The sequence below is a fragment of the Rhincodon typus genome, chromosome 24, assembly GCF_021869965.1.
Source record: "Rhincodon typus isolate 14 chromosome 24, sRhiTyp1.1, whole genome shotgun sequence".
Lineage (NCBI taxonomy): Eukaryota > Metazoa > Chordata > Chondrichthyes > Orectolobiformes > Rhincodontidae > Rhincodon > Rhincodon typus.
The window spans coordinates 43503871-43517902 of NC_063355.1; positions in this window are offsets into that span (position 1 = coordinate 43503871).

The window sequence follows — 14032 nt, forward strand, 5'->3', positions numbered from 1 at the left end:
GGCCCCACATACCAAAACCCAATTAAATTTAAATCTGATAGTGTTGACAACGTAGGACCAATCCTATTATATGAAAATTGACAGGTCATCAAGGCTATTTAAGAAGAGGGTTTTTGAAAATCAGTGTGAGAGCAAACTGCCAAATGTTAAGAGAACAGCTCTCAAAAGCCATCAGCTCTAAAGAAGAAGAAAATCATTGGTTCTCACAGAAATCTCTAAGCTCTCAGAGTCAGCACCATTTAAATAAAGGTACTATGGGACTCATAGCTAATATTCCTGGCAAAAGAATTCGACAGAGGAAGGCTTTCCTGACTGGAGGACAGTGGAGAAGGCAAAGAATATTCTGGAAGACTTATCCTAGCTGTAATTTTAAGAGGCTAAGTTTTAATTTTTTTTTCTTATTACTTTGGTTTATATAAGTGGGACTTATATTTATCGGAACAGCATACTATTAGAACTTTGTCTTAATTAGGAATAGTTAGTAGTTAGGGGTGAATTGTTCAGTTTGTTAGTAGTTCTGTTAATTTGTTCACTGTCAGAGCTAGATAAATAAATTGTTACTTGTTGCTAATAAAGTGAGTATCAGGGATTTCTTTCATTTAACCACTCCTTTATAACAGATTTGGGGTGAGAAGCAGATTATACCACTTTTCACACTTCTTTTAACAAACTATGAGGTGAGGCGAGCTTCTCTGGGAGTTTCAGTTTTAATTATCAGAGAGGTGTTAACCCCTTCGTAACAATGGCCATTAAAAAAAATTGCAAAATTCTGTAGATGCTGGGAATCTGAAAGGGCTGGAGAAACTCAATAATTTAGGCAGGAACTGTGGAGAGAGAGAGAGGCAGAGTTAATGGTTCAGGTTGACAAGTGTTTATCAGAACTGGGATAAGTTTAAGATCTTCCATCTCATAAGCAAGTAGAGGGGCAGAAAAATTGGAAATGGGAGGATAGAACAATAAAGGAAGATGCTTTTGCACTGATTCAGAAATTGGGAATCTGTTGGATGTGAACAAGTGTCCATTTTGTTTTAAGTTTGCGTCAATGTGTAATCTCATAGCACAAGACTAAACTATCCTGAATGGGCAGCTCTGTGATAGGGCACACAGCAACAGAGAGCAAATGACAAATGGGATAACAGTGCAAGCGGGGATGTTAATCAGGAGGAGCTTTGGGAATTGCTGAGGACCGGTCCAAGCTAGGCAGAGTGAACTGAATGCAGAAATGGGAGAGGAAGATGGTGTTTGCTGGTGGTATTACATTGGAGATAGAGAACATGGCAGGAGACAATCCATTTTATGTGGAACAAAAACAAAGTTGCTGGAAAAGTTCAGCAGGTCTGGCAGCATCTGTGAAGGAGGAAACAGAGTTAACGTTTCAGGTCCAGTGACCCTTCCTCAGACCCTTTGTGTGGAGTCTGGTAAGGATAAGGTAAACCCTGTTGTGATTCTGGGAGGCCAGGGGATACATGAAAGCAGAAAGGTGGGAAAAGGGGCCAGACATGGTCAGGAGCCTTGTCATCTTACTGCAGGTAAATCCCTCTCAACCAGCCTTTGATGCTTTTGGCCAAGCCATCTTCTTCCAATGTCTGTCTACAGGCTGAGTGGAATGATCTCACTGGGGGTTTCTGTTCCTATCTATCTAATCCTGGCCTGACAATCTTGTTTAACTTCTCTTCCTGTCCCTACGCTGCTACCCACTATTGGATCAATCCTTGGTGTCTTTCAATTTCTCATCTCTGTGCTGGCCCTCAGTGACGTCACTCAAAGGCATGGTGTTCGTTTTCACACATTGACTAAGGATGCACAGTTTGACTTCACCATCACCTCTCTCCAAGCCTCACTGCTGCTAAATTATCAGGCTGCGTCTTTGACATCCAGTCTGACTTAAGCAAAACATTTCCGCCAATTAAAGCTCAGGAAGACTGAAGCCATTGTTTTGGTCCCCGCTCCAAACTCTGTCCCCTAGTGGACGACTCAATCCTTCAGCCTGAGATGGATCCAGTTTGTTCACACTCTTGGTGTCACAGATGAGCTTCCAGCCACATACAGGTAGTTCTCCTACAACACGATAGTTGCGTTCTTGTGCGTCCTTGCACTGTGGAAAATCACCATAGAAAATCATGTTATAGGGAAATCGCTATACCTATACAGCAGAAAGTTCTCATTATCCAAACTGTGTCCACTATTCATCAATTGTGTTACAGCCAATTTGCGTTAACAAAACGTGTTACAGCAGAACTACCAGTATTTATTCCAACACTCTTTGCACCCCTGTAACATCACTAGATTTCTTCCTGTGTCAGCTCTTCAACCTGCTGAAACCATCATCCCCTGATTATTCCAGTACATTCCCAACTGGTCTCCTACCCTTTGTAAACTTCAGGTCATCCAGAGCTCTGCTGCCCAAATCTAAACTCACACCAAGTCATGTTCCCCTTTTACCACCCTGTTCTCACTGACCTATAATGGGCAATAAATACTGAACGAATGAAAAAAAGAGGTGTGGTTGAGGACTCTGGGACTGTACTTGGTGGAGTTGAGAACTCATTGAAACTTATAAAAGTCTGAAAGGCCTATATAGAGTGGATGTGGAGAAACTGTTTCCACCAGTCGAAGAGACTAGGACCAGAGGACACAGCCTCAGAGGGAAGGAGTCGACCCTTGACCTTTAGACCTTGACATTCACCAGATAACCCTTTAGAACTGAGATGAGGAAGAATTTCTTCAGCCAGAGGGTGGTTAATCTGTGGAGGCCAAATCACTGATTATGTTTAAGACAAAGGTAGATAGGTTCTTGGTTAGTAAGGCATTCAAAGGGTACAGGGAGAAGGCTGGAGAATAGGGTTGAGAAACATATCTGCCATGATTGAATGGCGCAGCAGACTCAATGGACCGAATGGCTTCATTCTGCTCCTATATGTCATTGTCTTATGGTCTGTCAATGAATAACATGACTTTGGAAGATGCTGTAGAAGCAGAGGGAAGCAGTTTGAGAGTATAGACCTCATACAGGCAGCTGAAGGCATGGTCACCAGTGGAATAGTGTTGGAAATGGGAAATATGCAGGAGACTGGAATCGGAGGAGTCCAGAGATCCCAAATATTGTGAACTGAAGGATGTTGCAGAGATAGGAATGGGGAAGGCCATGTATGGATTTTGAAAACGGGGATGAGCATTTTAAAATTGTGACATACTGCACTGTGATTGGAGATGATGCTTGATTAGGAGTCGATATGAATCAGTCTACAGGCAGCAAAGCTCTGGAAGTTTATAGAAAGTTCAAGGTGGAAAGCTGGTGAGTGGAGCATTGGAATGTGCTTTGTTGCCAAACAGGATCTGCTAGATAATGGAGAAATGTTTGCTTTCATTACTATCAATTTTCTTGATGAAAATAAGAACTTGCCAAACTATAAATTAAAAATTCATGCAAAACATCTATTGTACCGTCTTATGTTTCACTAATCTACAGTATTTCAGATCCAGTTTTGTTGTGTAGTTAATGAAACACGTTGATGTGTGTTGCACTCAGAACCCTTCCACACTATAGTCAGATTCCCCACCTTCAGTCAGACATAAGAGTGAATGAATGATCTTTCACTGTCCTTCAAGGTGAAATCAGATATTGATAAGAATCCAAACTGATGCTTAGAAATCCTGCTGGGTCAGCAACAGAATGCACAATGACCATCTCAGATTTAAAAGCGATGAGGAGAAATCACTTCTCTCAAAGGTTGTGAATCTGTGGAGTTCGTCACCTGATGAAGGGGCAACGCTCCGAAAACTTGTGTTTTCTATAACCTGGTGTCGTGGGGCATCTGACTTTGTCCACCCCAGTCCTCCACATCATGGTTTTAATTAGTAATGGGTTAATGAGAGCAGTCGGGAAAGTGGAGTTGAGGCCGAGATGAGATCAGCCATGATGGTATCAAACAATGGAGCAGGCTCGAGGGGCTGAATGGCCTGCTCTTGCTGCTAGTCTCCTTTATTCCTTGTCTCTCAGTATTTAAGGATGCAGGGGTGTTGGAAGACTGGAGTGAATTAAACTTAAGTTGTGACAGTGCAATAAAAATGAAAGAATCAAGCAACAACTCTCATACCATTTTGCATTTCATTCATCTTCACTATTTCAGATCCAGCTCCTCAAGCTGCTTCGGTTTTTGTACTTTTATGTCGTCTGTCTGTGTCACCAGTTTTGTCATTTGTAATCATTGATCTGTGCTAACAGAAAGGGAGAACACCACCATAGCTGAGGATTTTGAGATGTCTCTCGTTATTACAATCCTCGGTAAACATCAGAACAGACAGTAAGTCTCAGATACCTGCTGACACCCACAGTATGTGCAGTAACAGTGTAATTTCTAAAATAAATTCAAATTATGAATGATCAAAACTGAACAAACCATTAAAATGAAAAAGAAAGCGGAGAAAAAAGTACAGTTAAATAAAATTAAATTTTTAGAAACATTTTAGAAATGAATTTAATATTGTCCATTTATATACATTTACAAAAATATCCAATGTGAGTGATGTAGTCAGAGTTTATCAAATGATAGTTATAGTCTGGACAGATATATAAGAGCGTGATTGAGTAAATAACCTTGAACTGCCTCAGCCATGGTTAGATAAGTCAAGCCTCTTGCCTCCAAGTCAGGAAAGTTAACCCAGAAAGAGATAAAAATAGGAATTATTTGATCCTTCAAAGCTGCCACACCATTCAATATCATCATGGCCGATCATCCAACTCAGACCCCTGTTCCCGTTTTCTCCACACATCCTTTGATCTCGTTAGCCCCAAGTGCAATATCCAACTCCTCCTTGAAATCATTCAAAGTATTGCTTTTTGACCACCTTCTGTGCTAACAAATTCCACAGGCTCACACTCTCTGGGTGAAGAAATTTCTCCTCATCTCAGTCCAAAATGGTTTACCCCTTATCGTAAAATATAACCCTTGTTTCTGGACTCCCCCACCATCGGGAACACCTTCCTGCATTTAACTTGCCTAGTCTTGTTTGAAATTTATAGGTTTCTATGAGAATCATCCTCTCACCTTTCTTCTGAACTCCAACGAGTGTAATCTTAACTGATTCAACCTCTCCTCATACGTCAGTCCTGTCATCCCAGGAAAGAGTCTCATAAACCTTGGTTGCACTCCCTCCTTATCTGAGAAATTTTTAAAAAATCATTCACAGGATGAGGGTGTTGCTGGCCAGGCAGCATTTATTGCCCATCTCTAATAGCCCAGAAGGCAGTTAAGAGTCAACCACATTGCTGTGGGTCTGGAGTCACATGTAGGCCAGACCAGGTAAGGATGGCAGTTTCCTTCCCTTAAGGACATTAGTGAACCAGGTGGGTCTTTCTGACAATGGATTCACAATTATGATTAGACTCTTAATTCCAGATATTTACTGAATTCAAATTCGACCATCTGCCATGGCAGGATTCAAACTCCGGTCCCCAGAACGTAATCTGGGTTTCTGGATTAATAGTCCAGTGATAATACTGCTAGGCCATCACCTCCCATCATGATATTATGGTTATGGAGACCAAAACTGCACACAGTACTCCAAGCGTGTTCTCACCAAGGCCCCTGTATAATTGCAGCAAGACATCTCTGCTCCTATACTCGGACCCTCTCACTATGAAGGCCAATGCACCATTTGACTTCTTGACTGCGTGCTGCACCTACATGCTTACTTTCAGTGACTGGCATACAACGACACCCAGGTCTCATTGCACATACACCTTTCTAAGGTTACAGCCAGTCAAAATAATAAACTGCCTTCCTGTTTTTGCCCCCAAAGTGGGTAACCTCACATTCATCTCTTTTATACTGCATCTGCCATGCATTTGCCCCCTCACTCAACTTGTCCAAATTATACTGAATCATCTCTGCCACCCAGCTTTGAGTCGTCTGCAAATTTGGAAACGTTACATTTAGGTCTCTCATCTAAATCATGAACATATATAGTGAATAGCTGCAATCCTAGCACTGATCCTGGTGGGACCCCACTCATCACTGCCTGCCCTTTGGGAAACCTCAGTTTAATCCTCAGTCATGGGTTCACACTCCACTTCAGAGACATGAGAACAGACTGATAACCAGTTCTGAGGAAGGGTCAGTGGATCTGAAACGTTAACTCTGCTTTCTCTCCACAGATGCTGCCAGACCTGCTGAGTTTTTCCAGCAAGTTCTGTTTTGTTTCTGATTTCCAGCTTCCGCAGTTCTTTGGTTTAGCTTTTACTTTGATAACTACAGTGTTGTGTGAAGTGAGTGCTGTGTTGTCGAAGGCATTTTCTTTCAGACATTAAACTGAAGCTCACGCTGTGTTGTCAGAAGAAAAACACACAACATAGTATTTTAGCAGAGCAGGGAACTGTCCATGCCTTCATCAACATTTAATCCTCAACGAATATCAATAAGATGGATTATTTGATCGTTGTGTTGTTGTTCTTTGTGCAAACTTGCCATCTGCCGATTGTTTCTGACATTAAAACAATCACTACACTTCGAAAGAACTTCACTGTCTGTGAAACGTATTGGGAGACCCTGTGGTTTTGAAGGGTGCTATACAAATGAAAGTTTTTCTTCATAATCTTTCCGACAGCGCAGCATTTGCAATGTCAAGAGACCATCACTGAACCCAGGTGGTCACTTTATGCTTTAGTTGTGGAGGGAGAAGGCAAGTGAGTGGAACTTTGAGGAGGGCTCACTCGAATACTGGGCTGAATGGCCTTGGTCTGCTCGGTAACAGTTTTGTGGTTCTGAGATAATTATATAGCATACTTCAAATAAGCCTTCCTGCTGTTTCCAGCTGAGAAGATGATACCTGCTGAATTATGTGCCATTAAAATGGGTAGCCCCATAGGTCAAGATTCTGCAGTTTGGTGTGCTCGGGATATTCACCCTCATTTGTACATTGACAGTGCTAATTCTACACTTTGATATATCATTCTGATTCTGTTCTTGTGATTGAGTGATCTATAAAGGCATACGAGAGTTCTTTATCTGTATCAGGAAATAGAAAGGACAGATAGAAAATGACAAGAGTGTCCAAATGAACTTGGTAACACATCTGATGATGATTTTAGTGCAGTAATAGAGTGTTGAAATGTGGGTAAGCAGTATTGTCTTCCAGGATTAGTCTTCCAGGTCCCAGGGCTAACGTTCTGGGGACATGGGTTCGGATTCTGCTTTGTTAAATGGTGCAATTTGAATTCCATAAATTATCTGGAGTGTTGAAATGACTGATATTTAAAGCACAGAATGTGATTGGGAGTATTGTAGGAAGGTGTGACTGTGCTCCCCCTTTATGAGGTGCTAGCTGAGGGAATTACTGTTTGGAATCTCAGCAAGTCCGTACTTAATGCTCATGTAAACAGGTCACTGCAAGTGACTAATTCACAAAGTGTGGGTGTCGCTGGCTGGGCCTAGCATTTATTGCCCCGTCCCTAGTTGCCCCTTGAGAAGGTGGGGGTGAGCTGCCTTCTTGAACCGCTGCAGTCCATATGCTGTGGGTTGACCCACAATGCCCTTAGGGAGGGAATTCCAGGATTTTGACCCAGCGATAGTGAAGGAACGGCGATATATTTTCAAGTCAGGATGGCTCGGAGGGAATCTTGCAGGGGGTGGTGTTCCCATGTATCTGCTGTTCTTGTCCTTCTAGATGCTAAAGTTCACACGTTCAGAAAGTTGGGGGAGGAAGTGGTCTAATGAAATTATTGCTGAACTTTAAACCCAGTTGACCCATTTGATCAGGTAACATTCTGGGGACCTTAAACCCTGCCACAGCCAATGGTGGAATTTGAATTAAATTTTAAAAGAAATATGAAATTAAGTGTCTAATGATGACCATAAAGTCAGTTGTCAGGAAAATCCCACCTTATTCCCTAAGGTCTTTTAAGGAGGGAAATCTGCTGTCAGCGGTGCCATGATGGCTCAGAGGTTAGCACAGCTGCCTCACAGTGCTGGGGACCTGAGTTTGATTCCAACCCTTGGGGGGCTGCTTGTGTGTAGTTTGCATGTTCTCTGATTATCTGCATGGATTTCCTCCCACCATCCAAAAGTGTGTAGGTTAGGGTAGATTGGCCATGTCAAGTTGCCCCTAGTGTGTGGGTTAGCCATGGGAAATGCAGGGATACAGGTATAAGGAATCAGTGGGATGCCCTTTGAAGGGGCAGTGTGGACTTGATGGGCTAAATGGCCTATTCCATGCTTTGGGGATTCTGTGATTATTTTGAAAGAACAACTTTTTTTCACTCCTGTGTATTAAGGCCACTTGTATTCTGGAGTAATTAGTCCAGATTTGCTGAGGAAGTAACAGTGTAGATAAATAACAACCATCCCTTCCCCTTTGACACAATTTGATGTATAATTTGCTGTTTTAACGTGGGTCTCAGAAGAAAACAGGAAATTAATTAGTGTGAGTTTACCTCTAAATGGGTGTTTTACCTAATGTTTATGCCAACTGTCTTAAGATAAGAAATTGGTGGATGACGTGATATTGGGTGGCATGGTGGATCAGTGGTTAGCACTGCTGCCTGTCAGTGCTAGGGACCTGGGTTTGATTCCACCCTCGGTGACTGTCTGTGCGGAGTTTGCATGTTCTCCCCATGTCTGTGTGGGTTTCCTCTGGGTGGTCTAGTTTCCTCCCACAGTCCAAAGGTGTGCAGGTTAGGGTGGATTGGCTATGCTAAATTGCCCATAGTGTCCAAGGCTGTGTAGATTAGGTGGTTTATAGGGGGATGTCAGGGTAGGATGCTCTGAGTGTCGGTGTGGACTTGTTGGGTCAAAGGGCCTGTGTCCACGCTGTAGAGATTCTATCTATGAAAATCCAGTAGATATTTATTACAGCTTATGGTTATGTACAAACATTACATTCCTCAGTTAACAGGTTAAAACATGGGAGCTTGTTTCTTGTCGTGTGTCATGTTTCAGCTGATCTTCAAATGATGAAGTACAAGGTCTTAGACAAAGCAGAAATTGTTGGAGAAACTCTGGCAGTATCTATGGAGAAAGGAAAGCAAAGTTAACGTTTTGACTCCAGTGACTCTTCTTCAGAATAAGTATGAGATCTTTCTACCCTCAGCTCATATGCTGAAGATAAATAATGCAATGACACCATGGTTATCATAGAATCCCTTCAATGTGGAAGCAGGCCATTTGAGTCCATATAGACCCTCTAAAGCACATCCCACCCAGACCCAACCCCCCATTTCCTATGGCTAACCTACACATCCATGGATACTACAGACTAATTTAGCATGACCAATCCACCTAACTTGCACATCTCTTGGACTGTGGAAGGAAACCAGAGTATCCAGGGGGAACTCATGCAGACACAGGGAGAATGTGCAAACTCCACACAGGCATGTGCCTGATGCTGGAATCAAACCTGGGTCCCTGGTGCTGTGAGGCAGCAGTGCTAACCACTGAGCCACCATGCCATCCCTGAGTCATTGTACTGCCCATCGTGTCTCTTAAAGGTGTACTGACATACTGACTGTGAGACTTAACGTAACAACCCACTTTCTTCTCAAACATAAATTCTTATCCCTAACAGATCTACGTGAATGTACAAATGCATGCTTTATCAGTTTGATAGTTATATGTACTGGTGAAGCAGAGTTTCCAAGACTAACACTTCAAGCTTCAATGTAAGGCTTTGAATTTTTGACAACTTGTCTTGATGTGGTGATTGTTACAGAGATAGTAGGAACTGCCAATGCTGGAGAATCTGAGACAACAAGGTGTGGAGTTGAATGAACACAGCAGACCAAGCAGCATCAGAGGAGCAGGAAAGCTGACGTTTAGGGTCTAGACCCTTCTTCAGAAATGGGGGAGGGGAAGGGGATTCTGAAATAAATAGGGAGAGAGGGGGAGGCGGATGGAAGATGGATAAAGGAGAAGATAGGTGGAAAGGAGACAGACAGGTCAAGGAGGCGGGGTTGGAGCCAGTAAAGGTGAGAGTGTAGGTGGGGAGGTAGGGGGGAGGTAGGTCAGTCCAGGGAGGATGGACAGGTCAAGGGGGCGGGATGAGGTTAGTAGGTAGGAGATGGGGGTGGGGCTTGAGGTGGAAGGAGGGGATAGGTGGGAGGACAGGTTAGGGAGGCGAGTACGAGCTGGGCTGGTTTTGGGATGCAGTAGGGGGAGGGGAGATTTTGAAGCTTGTGAAGTCCACATTGATACCATTGGGCTGCAGGGTTCCCAAGTGAAATATGAGATGCTGTTTCTGCAATCTTCGGGTGGCACTGCAGGAGGCCCAGGATGGACATGTCGTCCAAGGAATGGGAGGGGGAGTTGAAATGGTTCGCGACTGGAAGGTGCAGTTGTTTAGTGCAAACTGAGCGTAGGTGTTCTGCAAAGCAGTCCCCAAGACTCTGCTTGGTTTCTCCGATGTAGAGGAGGCCACATCTGGAACAGCACATACAGTATACCACATTAGCAGATGTGCAGGTGAATATCTGTTTGATGTGGAATGTCTTCTTGGGGCCTGGGATGGGAGTGAGGGGGCGGTGTAGGGGCAGGTGTAGCACTTCCTGCGGTTGCAGGGAAAAGTGCCGGGTGTGGTGGGGCTGGAGGGGAGTGTGGAGCGGACGAGGGAGTCACGGAGAGAGTGGTCCCTCCGGAAAGCAGATAAGGGTGGGCAGGGAAAAATGTCTTTGGTGGTGGGGTCGGACTGCAGATGGTGGAAGTGTCGGAGGATGATGCGTTGGATCCGAAGGTTGGTGGGGTGGTACGTGAGGACGAGGGGGATTCTGTTTTGGTTATTATTGCGGGGAGGGGGTGTGAGGGATGAGTTGTGGGAAATGCGATGTGGTGATTGCTCACTTGTCTGGAAAGAAATGTATCTTTCTCTGTTGCACCTGTTTCAAAACATTGTTGTTTTCCTGTGAGTTGTGGTCATGCAACATTTCAATCATCATAATTGGAGTGATCTTCATCACTCCCTTTGCGCATGTTTGGTGTGAATCCAATGGTCTGACCTGACATTCCTTCACACTGTTGCATCATGATCGGTATTGGCTTTGTAGGAACTGGGCTGATTGCATATTTTAGAAACCTTTGATGGTATCAAGGTGTTTGAATTTCTAACCTGTACTCTCTGTCCAGCACTCAGTTTCTTGACCTGCTCACTTGTGTATCTCTTTAAATTTGTCTTGCCTTTGAAAATGTCCTAAGTCACAGAATGGTCAGACAGTTGGTGGTTAGGCAAAACCATTAGTATTTGTCTTCCAGGTAGACGTGATGCTGGGTATTGTAATCCCTTTTCCATTTGATGCATTGCTGTATTTTCATGCTAGTGTGTAAATCTTGCTATGCATGGCACTTGATAAGCAATGATTTAATGGTATGTACTTCATGTCTGCCAGAGAGTGTATAGTGGGATGATGACAATACAGGTTACTCCTCAGTTAATACACATTTCTTGAAATGGTTTGAAGTGGTCTGCTGTTAGGCACTGTCTGATCTGGGAGACTGAATAAACTGAAAATAGGGTTCATGTTGTCAATGGTGGTTGCACTCTCTGTGTTGCTAAGTTGTCCCACAACAGGACATTTAGAGAAGCAGACCACCAGGACAGTGCATTCTCCTTTGTGCATTATGCATAAGTCTGCTGCTATTTTGGTCCAAGGTGTGGATGGACCATTATGTGGATGTAGAGGCTTTCTCTACCGTTGGAGTCAACATGTTTGATATTCCTCACACACATTATCCTGGATCCTCCTAGGCCCTTGTGTTCGTTGTCTTGTGCATTCAATTCCCAACCCCCACCCCCGTGTCTCTGGTGTAACATGGATGTGAGATCTTGGTGTGATGTTTCCTATATTGTGACTTGTTTGGTATCAGTGAATGCCCAATCCATAATGATGTTTCTTCTATTGGTAGTTCCATCTTTAAAGTGGTGCACTGTCTTCAGTTAGGAAGATGCAAATAATATTCAGGAAATGCCAGGGGACAGAGGGTCAAGCATGAAGGAGGAACTGAAGGAAATCCTTATTAGTCACGAAATGGTGTTGGGGAAATTGATGGGATTAAAACCCAGGGCCTGATGCTCTGCACCCCAGAGTACTTAAGGAAGTGGCCCTAGAAATAATGGACACATTGGCATCATCTTCCAGCATTCTGTAGACTCTGGAAGAGTCCAACGGACTGGAGGGTAGCAGATGTCACCCCACTATTTGATAAAGGAGGGAAAGAGAAAATGAGGAATTATCGGCCGGTTAGCCTAACATTGGTGGTGGGGAAACTGCTGGAGTCAATTATCAAAGATGTAATAACTGAGTATTTGGAAAGCAGTTACCTAATTGGTCCAGGTCTGAATGGATTGACTAAAGAGAAATAATAGAATTTAATAGAATTCCTACAGTGTGGAAACAAGCCCTTTGATCCAACAAGCTCACACCTACTCTGTGAAGAGCATCCCACCTAGACTCACCCTCCTATCCTATCCCTGTAACCCTACATTCCTCATGGCTAATCCACCTAACCTACACATCCCTGGACACTATGGGTGATTTAACACAGACAATACACCACACATCTTTGGACAATGGGAGGAAACTGGAGCACCCAGAGAAAAAATGTACAAACCCCATGCAGACTGTTGCCCAAAGGTGGAATTGAACCTGGCTGCCTGGTGCTGTAAGGCAGCAGTGCTAACCCCTGAGCTACCAGGCCACTCCCTTCTTCTAGAATTTTTTGAGGATGTGGCCAGTAGAATGGACAAGAATGAATTAGTGATGTTGTGTATCTGGATTTTCAAAAAGCTTTTGACAAGGTGCCACACAAAAAATTAGGAAGAAAAATTAAAGCTCATGGTATTGGGGGTAATGTATTGTCATGGATAGAGAACTGGTTGGCAGACAGGAAACAGAGATTTGGAATAATGGATCCTTTTCAGAGTGGCAGGCAGAGACAAGTGGGGTACCGTAGGGTTCAGTGCTGGGACCTCAGCTGTTCACAATATACATTAGTGATTTGTACAAAGGAATTGAATGCCATATCTCCAAATTTGCAGATGGCACTAAGCTGGGTGGCAGTCTGTGCTGTGAGGAGGATGCTAAGAGGCTACAAGGTGACTTGTACAGACTGGCTGAGTGGGCAAATACTTGGCAAATGCATTATAATGTGGGTAACTGTGAGGTTATGCACCTTGTTGGGAAGATGCCAGTGTTGTAGCTTTTCTGGAATGACTTGTATAGAGGCACAGGGGAGGTGATGACATTGGGCAATGACACTCGATGAGTAATCCAGAAACCCAGGCCAGTGCTCTGGGGGACATTGGTTTGAATTGCAACACAGCAGATGGTGACATTTGAATTCAATAAAAATCTGAATTTAAAAAAGCTGGCCTAAAGTTGACTATATACCAATTGCTAATTGTAGGAAAAACTCATCTGGCTCACTAATACCCTTTAGGGAAGGAAATCTGCCATCATTACCTGGTCTGGCCTAGGCGTGACTCCAGACCCATAGCAATGTCCCAGGGTGTTCAGTAATTAGTAAGGATAGGCAAAAAGGAAAAGGTGGTGGAGTGGCATTGCTGATTAAAGAGGGAATTAACACAATAATGAGAAAGGATATTAGCTCTAACATTGTGGAGTCTGTATGGGTAGGGTTGAGAAATACCAAGGGGCAAAAAAACATTAGCAGGTTTCATATAAAGACCCCCAAACTGCAGCAGTGATGTTGAGAATGGCATTAAACAGGAAATTAGAGATGCATGTGATGAGGGAATATTGGTGACAGTGGGTGATTTTATTCTGCATATAGATTGCACAAATCAAATTAGCCATAATGCCATAGAGGAGGAATTCCTGAAGTGTATACGGGATGGTTTTCTTGACCAATACGTGGAGGAACCAACTAGAGAGCAGGCCATCTTAGACTGGGTGCTGTGTAATGAGAAGGGGAATCATTGCCAATCTAGCAGGGCAAGATGATACCAAGTTGGGTGGGAGGGTGAACTGTGACAAGGATGCAGAGATCCTTCAACACGATCTCAACAGGTTCGGTGAGCGGGCAAATCA